The sequence below is a fragment of the Lissotriton vulgaris genome, chromosome 11 (assembly GCF_964263255.1).
Source record: "Lissotriton vulgaris chromosome 11, aLisVul1.2, whole genome shotgun sequence".
Lineage (NCBI taxonomy): Eukaryota > Metazoa > Chordata > Amphibia > Caudata > Salamandridae > Lissotriton > Lissotriton vulgaris.
In genome coordinates, this window is record NC_141699.1 from 485,142,824 (window position 1) to 485,157,232 (window position 14,409).

The 14,409-nt window shown below is 42.7% G+C and overlaps 1 protein-coding gene across 2 annotated transcripts in view; it reads left to right on the forward strand.

Annotated features, from left to right (window-relative positions):
* The first annotated feature begins 11,176 nt into the window (after positions 1-11,176).
* The window catches only part of LOC147682139 (guanylate-binding protein 1-like), a 338,883-nt gene continuing 335,650 nt past the window's right edge, over positions 11,177-14,409 (forward strand). The window contains exon 1 of one of the 2 annotated variants that reach the window (XM_086943550.1): positions 11,177-11,275. The gene's annotated coding sequence lies outside the window, so the exon portion shown is untranslated. Of the gene's footprint in view, positions 11,276-11,466; positions 11,630-14,409 lie in introns of those variants that run through there. The other variant, XM_086943552.1, reaches the window with a different exon arrangement.

A 14,409-nucleotide genomic window follows, 5' to 3' on the forward strand; every position in this document is an offset into this window, starting at 1 on the left:
AATAATAGAGAAGTGGGTCTACGCTCTAAAGGAACAACATTGGAAGATGAAAGGGAGCGAAGATATGAGATCAAAACTGGAGAAAGGGCAACGTATTGTGACCGAGCAGAAGCGGGTAGTGAGAAACAGGATTGAAGTTCCTGGAAGGATAAAGGAGTGTCATGAGAAATTAAGTGAGAAATCCAACATATTCCTAGAGAATGCCATGTTTTCCAAAAGATGGTGCGATTACGGATATTAAGAAGTGCATTGTTCCAGATCGGTTGTTCGTGCGTGGAAAGGAGGGAAGGATAAGATGAAGACAGATAGGGTAGAAGGAGATTACGAGAATGAGAAATAAAAGGCGTACGAAGGCGAGCTAAGGAAGATCTAAAGGACAAGAATTCACGAAAGGTGAAGGGAGAAATAAAGGAGGATTCCATACGTAACCAGACAGGAGGATAATGAGGAAGATCAGAAGAAAACCAACAGATTGATTGTTTCAAAGAAAATGCTCGATGATACTCTTTAAAATCAGGAAAACGTACTCCAGAATGAGCTTTGTCCTTTCTCAAGGAGGCAAGAACTATCCGAGGACGCTTACCATTCCACAGAAATTTCAATAATAAAGAATCAATCCTTTTAAATAAAGAAATTTGAATGTGTAAAGGGAGCATGGAAATAGTTTAAAGAAGAAGGGGGGATAACATCATCTTTATAGAGTTGAGCCGGCCCCACCAGGACAAAAAGAGCGGATGCCAACGTGTAATAGCCGTGTCCATTTTCTTGGAAATATAATCGAAATTTAGTTTAAGAGTATCAGATAAAAGAGGAGCAAACCACACCCCCAGGTATTTGATTTTAGATGGTTGCCATGAGAAACCTGTTTGAGAAAAAAGATGCTTCTGGCAGAAAGGATTCAAAGGCACAATATCACACTTATCGGCGTTTAAGCGGTAACCAGAGACTGCAGAGAAGGAAGAGACCTGCTGAAGAAAGGAGGGGATAGAAGTAAGAGGATCAGAGCAATAGAAAAGAATATCATCAGTGTAAAACGAGAGTTTAACCTGACGAGAACCAAATTGGAAACCAGAAATACTGTTGTCCAGACGGATTTTAGTAAGGAAAGGTTCTAAGGCTAAAACAAAAAATAAGGGGGATAGAGGGCAACCCTGACAGACTCCCCGATGTAAAGAGAAATAATCCGAGGACATTCCGTTGACAAAAAATAGAAGCCTGAGGATCGGAGTAAAGTAAAGAAATAATAGAGATGAATTTGGAAGGAATGCTGATCCAACGTAAAGCCTGAAACATAAAGTCCCACCCAATCCTATCAAAGGCTTTCTCCGCGTCTAAAGAGATAGCTGCAAAAGGAAGAGCCAGAGAGGAAGCCTTGCTAAGTATGTTAAGGAAGACACAAGAGTTATCGAAGGAGAGACGTCCCCTGACAAAAAACCCGAATGTTCAGGACCAACTAGATCCGGTAAGAGGGTATCCATGCGTAATGCAAGTATCTTGGCTAGAATCTTATAATCAGTATTGACCAAGGATATTGGTCTGTAATTCGTGCATAAAGAATGATCCTTGTCTTCTTTGGAGATCAAACAAATGAAAGCCAGTTGAAAAGAGCCACTTGAAGAGCCCGCCCCGAGGAAAGCTTGAAATAGGAGTAAAAGTTTAGGAAGAAGGAGAGAGGCAAAGTGGCTATAAAATTCAATAGTAAATCCGTCAGGACCCGGAGATTTACCGCGACGTAATTTGGAAACAGCGTGTGAGATTTCAGAGACTGAAATGTCCTGTTCTAATGAGTGAAAATCAACATGAGAAACCGGGGGAGAGGGAAGAGAATGAAAGTAAGAAAGGAGATCAGCAGACTCTGGAACCTATTCGGGAGTATAAAGGTTATCATAAAATTTGACAAACTCAGTGAGGATGTCTTTATCCTTAAATGTAGATTCTCCAGAAGAAGTCTTGATAGATTCAATCTTCGTACGTTCCTTTCGTATCTTTAAATAATTGGCCAGGAGTTTCCCCATTTTATTCTTACCTCTATAATATCTAGAGTTACATTTTAGCAAGATATTAGAGGCAGCGTCGGTTGTGAATTTGTTAAAAGAGATTTTTGCTTCACTAAGTGATTTAAGGGAGGTTTCAGATTTAGAAGCGTAATAGGCAAGTTCCAAAGCTTTAATATCGGCCAAAATTTTCTCTGACTTGGCTTCACGGACTTTCTTCCGCCGAGCCACAAAATTAATAATAAAACCCCTAGAGGGTGCTTTAAAAGAGTCCCAAACCATAACAAAAGGGGAATCAGGGGTATGGTTCAATAGGAAAAATTCAGTGGCAAAGGCCTTAAATTCGGTAGAAAAAGTGGGATCCAAAAGCAAAGCATTATTATAGCGCCATCTGCCAGAGTGAGGAGAAAATGGGAGTAGGTCAAGGTCCACAAAAATTGGAGCATGGTCGGAAAGCAGGATGGATCCGATTTCAGAGCGAATAGCGTGTTGGGACAGGGATTTACTAAGGAAAATATGGTCAATGCGGGATTGGGATTGATGAGGAGGGGAGAAAAAACGGTATTCTCTAATATCTGGGTTACACAATCTCCATATATCTACCAAAGCATTGTTTTGAAAAAAATTGACAAATTGAATGTGCATCCTAGAGGAGACAAATTTGACTTTTGAATGTCGGTCAAGGAAGGGGTCAACAACCTGATTACAATCTCCTCCGAGAAGTATGTAATCCCCAGAGAGGGAGGACAGCTTAGTAGAGATAGATGGCCAAAAGGACCTATCGATCCCAGTAGGAGCATACACATTAACCCCTTGCGTGCGGGGCGTATTTTCTGCCTGTGCTGACTCCGCCTTGCGCGGGCGGAGTCATGACGGAATGGTTCCGTCATCAGCACAGCTCAACCGATGCTGATGACGGAACCGTTCTGTCATCAGCACGCAAGGGGTTAAAAAGAGTGAGAGGAATATTATCTATGAGTAATGAAACGATAACCCAACGACCCTCAACGTCACATTCATGAGTGATTGAAGAAACATATAACTTTTTATGCAATAGAATTACAACACCATTCTTTCTGGTTGCCGTAGGAAAGCAATGAACATGACCCACCCAACAACGCTTGAGCTTTAGAGCCTCTACCTCAGCAAGATGAGTCTCCTAAAGGAGGGCAGCATCAGGCTTAAGTCTTGCTAAATGTGAAAGAACCCTTTGTCTTTTAATGGGATTATTTAATCCCTTAACGTTCCATGTCGTTACACGGAATGGAACAGTAGAGAAAAACAACTAACAACAACATGCTTATTATTGCAGAAGAAGTAAACTGAGAAAATTGAGAAAGAAACTAGTGAAATGAGGAAAAGAAAAGATGATATAGATAGCAGAGGAATAATAAGAGAGGAAAAATGAGGCCAGAAGCGCAGAAAAGTGAGATAGTAGAGAAGAAAAGAAAAAAGAAGGAAGGAGTCAAAGAAAGAAGTTCAGAAAAGGAGAGGAGGAGAAAAAGGATAGGGACAAGAAAAATCAGAAAGACAGTACACGTCTATAACGAACGACTGAGAGACATACTTACGAAAACGAAAAACGCAAACGGAGATGGGGGTGGAGGCGTCGAGGAGATTACGACGATAATACCAGGAACAGATGCCAGACCACAAAAATCACAGATTCGAAGGGTGGTATACAAACAGGATGGGTACATCGGGAAGGAAGAGAAGAAGAGAGCGGCATCTGTAAATATAAGAGAAGAAAACGGAGTAAATGGATAAGACTTGAGGAAGACATGACGCAAGGCAGAAGTAAACAGAGGTAAATATACAAAGGGGTAAAATGACAACAGTCAAAGAGTCATAGAGTAGAAAGAACTATAGCAGAATGGAGTAACATAAAAGTTAGAAGTTCATTCAAGGCGGTCTGGAAATGTCCATAACATCAGAGCTCTGCTGACTAAGGAATTCTTGAAGGACAGCAGGGTCTTCATAAGTGGTAGTTTTGTCCTTGTAGGTGACCTTGAAAAGACATGGATGAAGAAGACCATATCGGGCATTGAGAGCTCTGAGTTGCGGGTGCATATCCAGGAACTTTTTCCGCCTGTCTGCAGTGGCCTTGGAGACATCTTGAGACAAATAGAGGCGGTGACCTTGCCAAATGATTTGTTTTTTAACTTTTGCAGCTGAGAGAACTTGCAGAAGATCAGTATACTGAAGGAACAGCATGATAACACCTGTAATGTAATGTAATGTAATGTAATGGACATTTCTATAGCGCTACTTCCACTCCAAGGAGTATCTTGGCGCTTACACAACTCAGATGGAAAGTTGGACAGGAAAAAGATGTCCTAATCTCTTCACACACATTACACCAGAGTCCGGCACACGGCATCAGGCAGAGAGAAAATCCAGGTTTTCAATGCCTTCCTGAAGGGGGCTTCTTGAGAAAAAGACCACAGGGAAAGGGGTAGTTTATTCCAGGCCTTAGTTCCCAGAACGAAGATGGATTTGCCACCTTTAGTGGTCAGTTTGAAATGGGGTGTAGAGAGTAGGTTCTGGTTTGTGGATCTCAAGCAACGCGCTGGGTGGTATCTTTTGAACCCCTTTTGTAGGTAGGTTGGTCCACGTTGGTGGAAAGCCCTGAAAGTGATTAGGAGAAGTTTGAATAAGATTCTCTTCCCAATTGGCAGCCAATGCAAAGTATTCAGGGCTGTTGAGGCTGACGATCTACGGGGCAGCCGCAATACAAGGCGGGCTGCCGCATTTTGGACCATCTGCAATTTGTGGAGAACGATCTTATTTGCTCCCACATAGAGTCCATTGCAATAGTCTAGCCTAGAATTAATTAAGGCCACTGCAACTGTTTTCCTGGCCGAGAGAGGCAGAAGGTCAAAGAACTTCCTGAGTCCTTTAATGATTTGAAAGCACATGCCTGCTACTGCTATAGCCTGGGGTTTAAAGGATAATTTATTATCAAATTTTATACCCAGATTCCGGGCGGATACAATTGTATTAGGTGGCACTTCAGCATCTAATGGCCAGCATGCTATAGGGGAAAAAGGGTTGTTTGTCCCTACAGGTAGAATTTCCGTTTTACCGGCGTTGCACTTTAAATGGTTGTTGTTCATCCATTTAAATGTTGCTGCAAGACAGTCCCTAAGGTCTTCCTCGGCACCTGGCCGTTCCCTATCCAGCACCAAAATCAGTTGGGTGTCGTCAGCGTATGAAATAGAACTGATCCCAAATGACTCGATCAAGTTCATCAGGGGGGCCATATATAGATTGAAAAGAACTGGGCTCAAACTGGAGCCCTGTGGCACCCCTGAGCTGACGTTTTTAGCCTCAGATTGATATGGGCCTAGCACTGTTATTTGGCGTCTGTCAGTGAGGAAATTCCTACACCAAGCCAACACCTGTCCTCCTACCCCTGCGGCAGCCAACCGGTCCAATAAGATGTTGTGGGACACGGTATCAAAGGCTGCCGACAGGTCAAGTAGGATCAGGACAGCCTGTTTCCCTTGGTCCATTGCTGCTCTTAAGGTTTCAGCAGTGTATAATAGAGCTGATTCGGTAGAGTGTTCTGACCGAAATCCCGACTGATTGGAATGGAGAACGTTATTCTTCTCCAAAAAGTTAGTCAGTTGACTATTGACAAACTTTTCAGTCAGCTTGGATAGGATGGGCAACAAGGAAATTGGGCGTAGGTTGGAAAGGGTGGTGGGATCGGCAAGGGCCTTTTTTTGGAGTGGCTTAACAGCTGCCAATTTCCAGTCATTGGGGATATTTGCTGTTGCTAGAGAGGAATTGATGATTTTATTAATGATAGGATTGACCATCTCTATTAGGTAGTGTAACACCGGAGGGGGACAGGGGTCGAAGGGGAACCCGATTTGCTGGCTAAAGTAGCTTTGGCAGTTTCTTCTAGAGACACTGGGGTAAACTCATCAAGATGGAAGAAGGAAGTTGTCTTCACTATCTCTTGATCATCCATTATCGTAGTGTTTTCCAAAGGAAAAGTCTTTGTAATGGTCAGGATTTTATTGTCGAAGTAATCAGATATCGCATTACAGAGTTCTTGAGATGGAGGGATCTCTTGCGATAGAGCTGAAGGATTCATAAAATCCTTAACAATCCTAAAGATTGCTTTTTGTTCTTGACCTGCTAAGGAAATGGCTTGTAGATAGTGAGATTTTTTTGCTAGATTTATTTCTGCGTGATACTTCCGTCTTGCTGCAATATAGACGTGACGAGCAGCGGTGTCGTAGTTACGACGCCACCTTCGTTCTAGTGTCTTTACTTCACCTAGTTCAGACTTAAGAGCTGGTGAAAACCAGGGGGCATTTTTCTTATTTTTCTTATTCCTAGATTTAGAGTTCTCCTTATTAGATGGTTTAAGCAACATGCCCACGCCAGCAATCCAGTCACAAAAGATCTGATAGTCTGAAGAGGTGCAGTCAACAGGGACTGGTAGCCTATCTTTAAGTTTTTCGGCAATATCAGCTCTCATGGCTAGCGATTTCCAGTCCGGGGTGGATTTCGTGTGGGATTTATCCTTAAAGTTTGAGGAGTTTATTGTGGGTTTCCGGGTCCCAGCTATGGCAAAGGGAATAAAAAAGTGATCTGTCCAAACCTGAGGACAAGGGGATTTGGTTGTCAACGAGGGGAGATTAGAACAGACACAGTCCAGTAGATGTCCTGCCTGGTGGGTGGGTTCACAATTCACAAGCGTAAGGCCCAACACTTCAAGTGTGTCCAAGAAGCCACTAACTCCAGGATCATTTAGGGTTTCGAGGTGCAGGTTAAGATCACCTAACACCGTAAAGTTAGAGGACCTGAGAGTTAGATCACTGAGCACGTCACCGGCAGAGTCCAGAAATTTAGAGGAAGGGCCGGGAGGACGATAGATAAGGGCTCCAGAGAATACAAAGGAATCGTGGATTGCTAAAGAGAAAGCCAGTGCTTCTGAATCTTTTATTTCAGTCAATTCTTCTATAGAGCATTTAAAGGTGTTTCGATAAATGATTGCAAGTCCCCCTCCTCGTTGTTCATGTCTGTCCAGACGTTGGATGTGGAAGTCAGTTGGTAATGCTATAGCTAAGGCAGGGTTGCACCACGGCTTCAACCACGTTTCTGTGATGAAAAGACAGTCCAGTTGAGATTCAGTAATTAGATCATAAACGTTCTGGGCATTTTTTACTAAGGAGCGTGCATTAATTAGTCCGCCACGAAGTAAAATAGAGTTTGTGGGTGTCACAATAGGTAAGTCATGGATTAAAGTCTGATGACAGTGGGCACAGCGAAACGGACCATGCCAGGTGTGTGGGGCCAAGGAGTGATGACAGGGGGCTAGAGGACCGCGAAATGATAATAGGAACTCGCGTGACATACCTGAAGCAGGGGGAATCGGGGGATGGCCAGGGAAGTGATCTAAATCTCCCGCCTCTCGCGCCTCCTTAGCGCTGACGGGCGCAGACGGGCAGACTCTGGCTTGACTCAGGCGAGAATCAGGCGTTTCCGCTGCGCGTCTCCGCTGCGCGGGGGGGAGTGAGCTTTAAATACAGGCTCACCTGGTGTCCAAAGCTGAGCACTAGAGCGCTCAGAGAAGTGGCACAATCGAATAGTGAGACTGCCCCAAGATGGCGGCCGGCGTCTCGAGTGACAGGTAAAATACCGGAGTAGTCCGCTCTACAAGCGGAGAAGGCACAAATTGAGGTGCAGGTATGTGGGCGTTAGGATGATTTTAAAAACAGACATTAAGAAATGTAAGAAAACACAATTCACAAAATTCGGTAAATTTTAACAGTTAATAATTGCACTGCGCGTCTACACACACGCTAGTACGAATACGCGTTTAAAATGAGGCACACCTTTCCTAAGGTCAAAACTACTCCAGGTGCTCGCCTTAAATACAGGCTCACCTGGTGTCCAAAGCTGAGCACTAGAGCGCTCAGAGAAGTGGCACAATCGAATAGTGAGACTGCCCCAAGATGGCGGCCGGCGTCTCGAGTGACAGGTAAAATACCGGAGTAGTCCGCTCTACAAGCGGAGAAGGCACAAATTGAGGTGCAGGTATGTGGGCGTTAGGATGATTTTAAAAACAGACTTTAAGAAATGTAAGAAAACACAATTCACAAAATTCGGTAAATTTTAACAGTTAATAATTGCACTGCGCGTGTACACACACGCTAGTACGAATGCGCGTTTAAAATGAGGCACACCTTTCCTAAGGTCAAAACTACTCCAGGTGCTCGCCTTAAATACAGGCTCACCTGGTGTCCAAAGCTGAGCACTAGAGCGCTCAGAGAAGTGGCACAATCGAATAGTGAGACTGCCCCAAGATGGCGGCCGGCGTCTCGAGTGACAGGTAAAATACCGGAGTAGTCCGCTCTACAAGCGGAGAAGGCACAAATTGAGGTGCAGGTATGTGGGCGTTAGGATGATTTTAAAAACAGACTTTAAGAAATGTAAGAAAACACAATTCACAAAATTCGGTAAATTTTAACAGTTAATAATTGCACTGCGCGTCTACACACACGCTAGTACGAATGCGCGTTTAAAATGAGGCACACCTTTCCTAAGGTCAAAACTACTCCAGGTGCTCGCCTTAAATACAGGCTCACCTGGTGTCCAAAGCTGAGCACTAGAGCGCTCAGAGAAGTGGCACAATCGAATAGTGAGACTGCCCCAAGATGGCGGCCGGCGTCTCGAGTGACAGGTAAAATACCGGAGTAGTCCGCTCTACAAGCGGAGAAGGCACAAATTGAGGTGCAGGTATGTGGGCGTTAGGATGATTTTAAAAACAGACTTTAAGAAATGTAAGAAAACACAATTCACAAAATTCGGTAAATTTTAACAGTTAATAATTGCACTGCGCGTCTACACACACGCTAGTACGAATACGCGTTTAAAATGAGGCACACCTTTCCTAAGGTCAAAACTACTCCAGGTGCTCGCCTTAAATACAGGCTCACCTGGTGTCCAAAGCTGAGCACTAGAGCGCTCAGAGAAGTGGCACAATCGAATAGTGAGACTGCCCCAAGATGGCGGCCGGCGTCTCGAGTGACAGGTAAAATACCGGAGTAGTCCGCTCTACAAGCGGAGAAGGCACAAATTGAGGTGCAGGTATGTGGGCGTTAGGATGATTTTAAAAACAGACTTTAAGAAATGTAAGAAAACACAATTCACAAAATTCGGTAAATTTTAACAGTTAATAATTGCACTGCGCGTCTACACACACGCTAGTACGAATGCGCGTTTAAAATGAGGCACACCTTTACCTCTAGGTTTAGAAGAGACTCTAGGACCAAGGCGGTGAGCTCTCTGTATGTTGATGGAGGCCAGGGCCAGGGCAAAAGCGAAAAACGATCGTCATTCATCATTTAACACTGGGACATAGTCAGGAGGTCAAAGCCAAGGAGACCAAGAGAGAGCTGCATTGCAGAGGTACAAGGCGTCAGCGCGTCACAAAATGGCGGTTGTCAAAGCAGGTGTAGATTTGGCATCAAAAGAGGAGGAAATGAGGCACATACCAAACAGCTACTAGCATGGGAGACACACCGCTAGAAGGGATGTGCCGTTTCAGTCAAATAGGATGGCCTGAAGCATAATGAAAGCGCTGACATAGCAGGCAGGAAAGTGCGCGTCGCACACAAAATGGCGGTCGGAGCAAATCCTCCTGGCCGAAACGAGCAACTCCGTCAAAACGGCATTAAAAGAAACGAGAGTGAGGGCGCTGGGCTCACCTCACATTCCGGTGATAGATGAAGTGTGTGGCTGGGCTGAATTGGTTCGAAGAACGCCGCAAATCGCGTTTAAAGAAGGGTCCGGAGCTTTGGTATCACGCCGCTTTGGTATCACAAATGATGACATTATTTGTCATGGATACCAACTAGTTAATTCCATCATAACTAGTAGAACTATACCATCTTGGTTCCTATGTGTATCCCACTTAGTACACCTCAGAATTGCCAATTGTATTAGTCTTTTGTCTTGTATAAATTAGTCTTTTGTATGTGTGATGACAGACATGCTACTTTTAGATTAGACCATAGTATGACTGGTATGTAAGTATGTATGCATGAATGTTTAGTTTCGCTGCTAATAGAGGGCACTCTTAATGTAATGTTTTCTCTTTCATGAAAGTATGCTTGTAAATCAGATCAATTTTTTGCTAAGTATATAATGAACAATTTAGTTGAAAAAAAATGTGTCTAAAAAATTCCTTATTATAAAAATGTGAAAATATTAATAAACTTGTTCTGAATAATACCTCACAGTTTCTCTCTTTGGCATCTCTTCAAAAAAACGATTAGATCTATTCAATGCTAAAAAGTAATATAGGTCCTTACTGAGGCTCTGTATGTTTTGCTTGACTTGTCTCTCCCCCCTCGGGACCTAAAACTATTAGGGAGAACTCTTTCTCACTTTATTTAGAAGTCAATGGAAGAAACACAATCTCCCTATTATTTTTCTAAAATCTCCCACTTTCCTCTTCTAAAATGTTGGTATGTATACATATAAGAGGGGGGGTTACAAATCTACACACCTACCCAAGCGTCTGGATACACTCTTGGGTGATTAGGCAGCTATACAAATCAATATAACATGACATACCATAACAACTGGAATACATGATTATTGCTCTGTGCGCTTTGCAGAGAAGCCAAGGATTGGATGGTATCTGTTTTGAACACCTTTCTGACCCACTGACAGGCTCTGTGAGAAACTCTCACTGCCATAAACCTCAGCTGCAGAAATTTCAATCGTGGCCTGTCGTAAACACCTGGAGGCGACTGAGATCAATTTATGCGCATACCAAAGTAATACGCTACACGAAAAAAAATACTGAAACGCGAGATCCTGGAAACACTTTTAGGAAATGCACAATTAAGGTTAAACGTAGGTAAAACGTGAAAAACAAACAGGAATTAAGTGACTGGCACGGATCACTTTAAAGTGTTTCTCATTCATTATTCCGAAACCACTCCGTTTTTTTTGCCTGTAAAGTTAAGAACATCACTACCTGGTTTGTCACCCGGGCGGACTCGGCACACTTAAAGCCCTACCTTCAGTTTCAGTTTCACACTGAGTGATTTCAGAGGGGTGCATAAGAATTTACACATTGGCCATTCTGTGTATTCCGGGAAACGAGAGAATTCCTGTCACATGACACTTGCACGTTATAAAGCATTTTCAGTTTCGTTCTGAGTGCGGTTGGCGAGCAAACTGTATAAATACACTGAGTCGGCGGAAGTAGTCTTAGAAGCTTTCAGACGAACGCACGAAGGCTTACAGTAAGTGTTTTTTTCATAAGTATGTCCTTAAAGGTATGTTCACCGATCATACGCACCTTATTGTCTCGTTTTATTTAGTCTGTGATACATTGTGCTCAGGGTGTTCAGGGGCGTAGCATGGTTGTTAATTTTAGGGGGGAGGGGGCTTCAGATTTCAACTATGTTGCCATATCATGTTAAAAGTCATTATCAGACAAGCAGTGCGGAAGAGGGGTGGGAGGCGTTTCCCGGGCGGTGGAAAGAAAGCGGAGTGCAGATCGTAAGGGGCGCTTAAAACAATAGGTTGTAAAATAACCAACTCCTTTCGGGAACTTCATCATATGACAGACAGAACAGAAGACAGCGTGTGTGCGGGTATGTGTTTTTTAAAAATCCCAGGTGAAATGGGACAGACTCCACTCCCGACTGAAAACATACGTAAAAACTATTTACCAGAGAATATGGGGAGGGGGAAGGGGCGAGGTGTAACACTCCAACCACTCCCTTTGAAACTGCGCCCCTTGGGGTGCTGCTGCGTTGGTATTCCTATGCAGGGCGGCTGGCCCACTTCCTAGGTATCAAAGAAATGAAAGCAATGCAACTTGAACTACATTCAGCAAACGATTGTCCCTATGCAATGCAATAGGTGTCGCATTAGGAAAGTTTGAGTTATTGGTATTGTAAATGACACATTTTTTATTTATATTTTGTTTTTGAAAAGAGCGAAATTAATAGCTTTGTCATTTACAATGCCAATAGTTATAACTTTCGCAAATGTGACACATATAGCATTTGTAATGCAATATGTGTTGTATTTACGTGACTTACATGTATTGGTATTACAGATAACAATGGCTTTACATTTTTTAAAATAATTAATACTTAACCCCTTCCGTGCGGCCGCGATTTTTCCCGTGTGCGGCCGCCGGCCGAACACGGGCGGGCCATGACGAACCCCAGCCGTCATCAGCACACGAGCACTGTAGTGCATGACGGCTGGGGTTCGTCACCAGCATGGAAGGGGTTAAATAAAAGTTAGTGTAATTTATAATGGCAATAGCTTAAAGTTTTGTAAAAAACTTTTGTGAAGATTATGGTCAGTGTATTTTGTTGAGACGAAAATCCAAGAACAGAAGTGAAATACTAACGTCTTTTTGTTACATTTGTAATAAAGCTTGAAACATTGAGAGAACATATTTGAATGAGGTGTTGTTGAATGGTTGCACAGATTGATGCTGTGGTGGCGCTGAGTGATGTTGTGATGGCAAATGAGTGATGCTGTCGCATTCAGTGATGCTGTGGTAGCCATAGTGATGTTGTGGTGCACCTGAGTGATGCTGTGGTGGTGCTGAGTGATGCAGTATGCTTTGCTATGTTTTGGTTTGCTATCCTATGTTTTGTTTTATTATGCTATGCTATGTTTTGCTATCCTATGCTTTGATTCGTTATGCTATGCTGTGTTTTGTTATGCTATGTTTTGTTATGCTATGCTATGTTTTGCCATGCTATGCTTTGTTATGCTATGCTATGTTTTGTTATGCTATGCTATGTTTTGATGTGTTTTATTATGCTATGCTTTGTTTTGCTATGCTATGTCTTGTTATGCTAAGCTATGCTATGTTTTCTTGTGTTTGGTATGCTATGTTTTGCTATGCTATTATAGGTTTTGTTTTGCTATGCTATGTTTTCTTGTGTTTTGTTAAGCTATGCTATGTTTTGTTGTGTTTTGCTATGTTTTGTTATGCTATGTGTTGTCTTTTGTTATGCTATGTTTTGTTTTGTTATGCAATGTTTTGTTACACTATGCGATGTTTTGTTTTGCTATCCTATGCTTTGTTTTCTTATGCTATGCTATGTTTAGTTTTGCTATCCTATGCTTTGTTTTGTTATGTTATGCTATGTTTTCTTAAGCTATGCTATGTTTTGTTGTGTTTTAGTATGCTATGCTTTGTTTTGCTATGCTATATTTTGTTATGCTATGTTTTGTTATGCTGTGCTATGCTTTGTTATGCTATGTTTTGTTATGCTATGCTATGCTAAGCTTTGTTTTGTTATGCTATGCTATGTTGTGTTTTGTTATCTATGTATGTTTTGTTGTGTTTTGTTATGTTATTCTATGTTGTGATATTCTTTGCTATGCTATGTTTCGTTATGCTATGCTTTATGCTATGCTATGCTAATCTTTGTTTTGTTATGCTATGCTATGTTGTGTTTTGTTATGCTATGCTATGTTTTGTTTTGCTTTATGTTATGCTATGTTTTGCTATTCTATGTTTTGTTATGTATGCTATGTTTTGCTATGCTGTTTTTCGTGTTTTGCTATGTTTTGTTATGCTATGCTTTGTTTTGTTGAAATGCTATGTTTTATTATGTTATGCTATGTTTTGTTCTGCTATGTTTTGTTGTGTTTTGTTATGCTATGCTATGTTTTGTTATATTATGCTATGTTCTGTTGTGTTTTGTTATGCTATTCTATACTTTGTTGTGTTTTGCTATGCTATGTTTTGTTTTGTTTTGTTATGCTATGTTTTGTTTTGCTATCCTATGCTTTGTTTTGTTATGCTATGCTATGTTTTGCTATCCTATGCTTTTTTTGTTATGCTATGCTATGCTGTGTTTTGTTATGCTATGCTATGTTTAGTTATGCTATGCTGGTGAGGGAGTATGACGGTGTGTGAGGGTGAGAGAGGGTTAGTGAGGGCGAGGGTGTGTGAGGGTGAGGGTGAGGGGGTGTGAGGGTGAGGGGGTGTGAGGGTGAGGGGGTGTGAGAGGGTGAGGGTGAGAGGATGTGAGGGTGAGGGGGGTGAGAGTGAGGGTGTGTGAGGGGGGTGTGAGGGGGTGTGAGGGGGTGTGAGGGTGAGGGGGTGTGAGGGTGTTTGAGGGTGAGGGCGAGTGACTGTGAGAGGGTTGTGAGGGTGAGGGGTGTGAGGGTGTGTGAGGGAGAGGAGGGTGAGGGTGTGTGAAGGTGTGAGGGTGTGTGAGGGTGGGTGAGGTTGAGGGTGTGAGGGTGAGTGAGGGTGTGTGAGGGTGGGATGGAGAGGAGGTGTGAGGGTGTGGGTCTGAAGTAAATGGAGGCAGGGCAGACATCATAAGACAGAGAGAAACACAAATGTTAAGATAACAGTGCTCGAAGGGGTTGTGAGAAGGTGGAAATG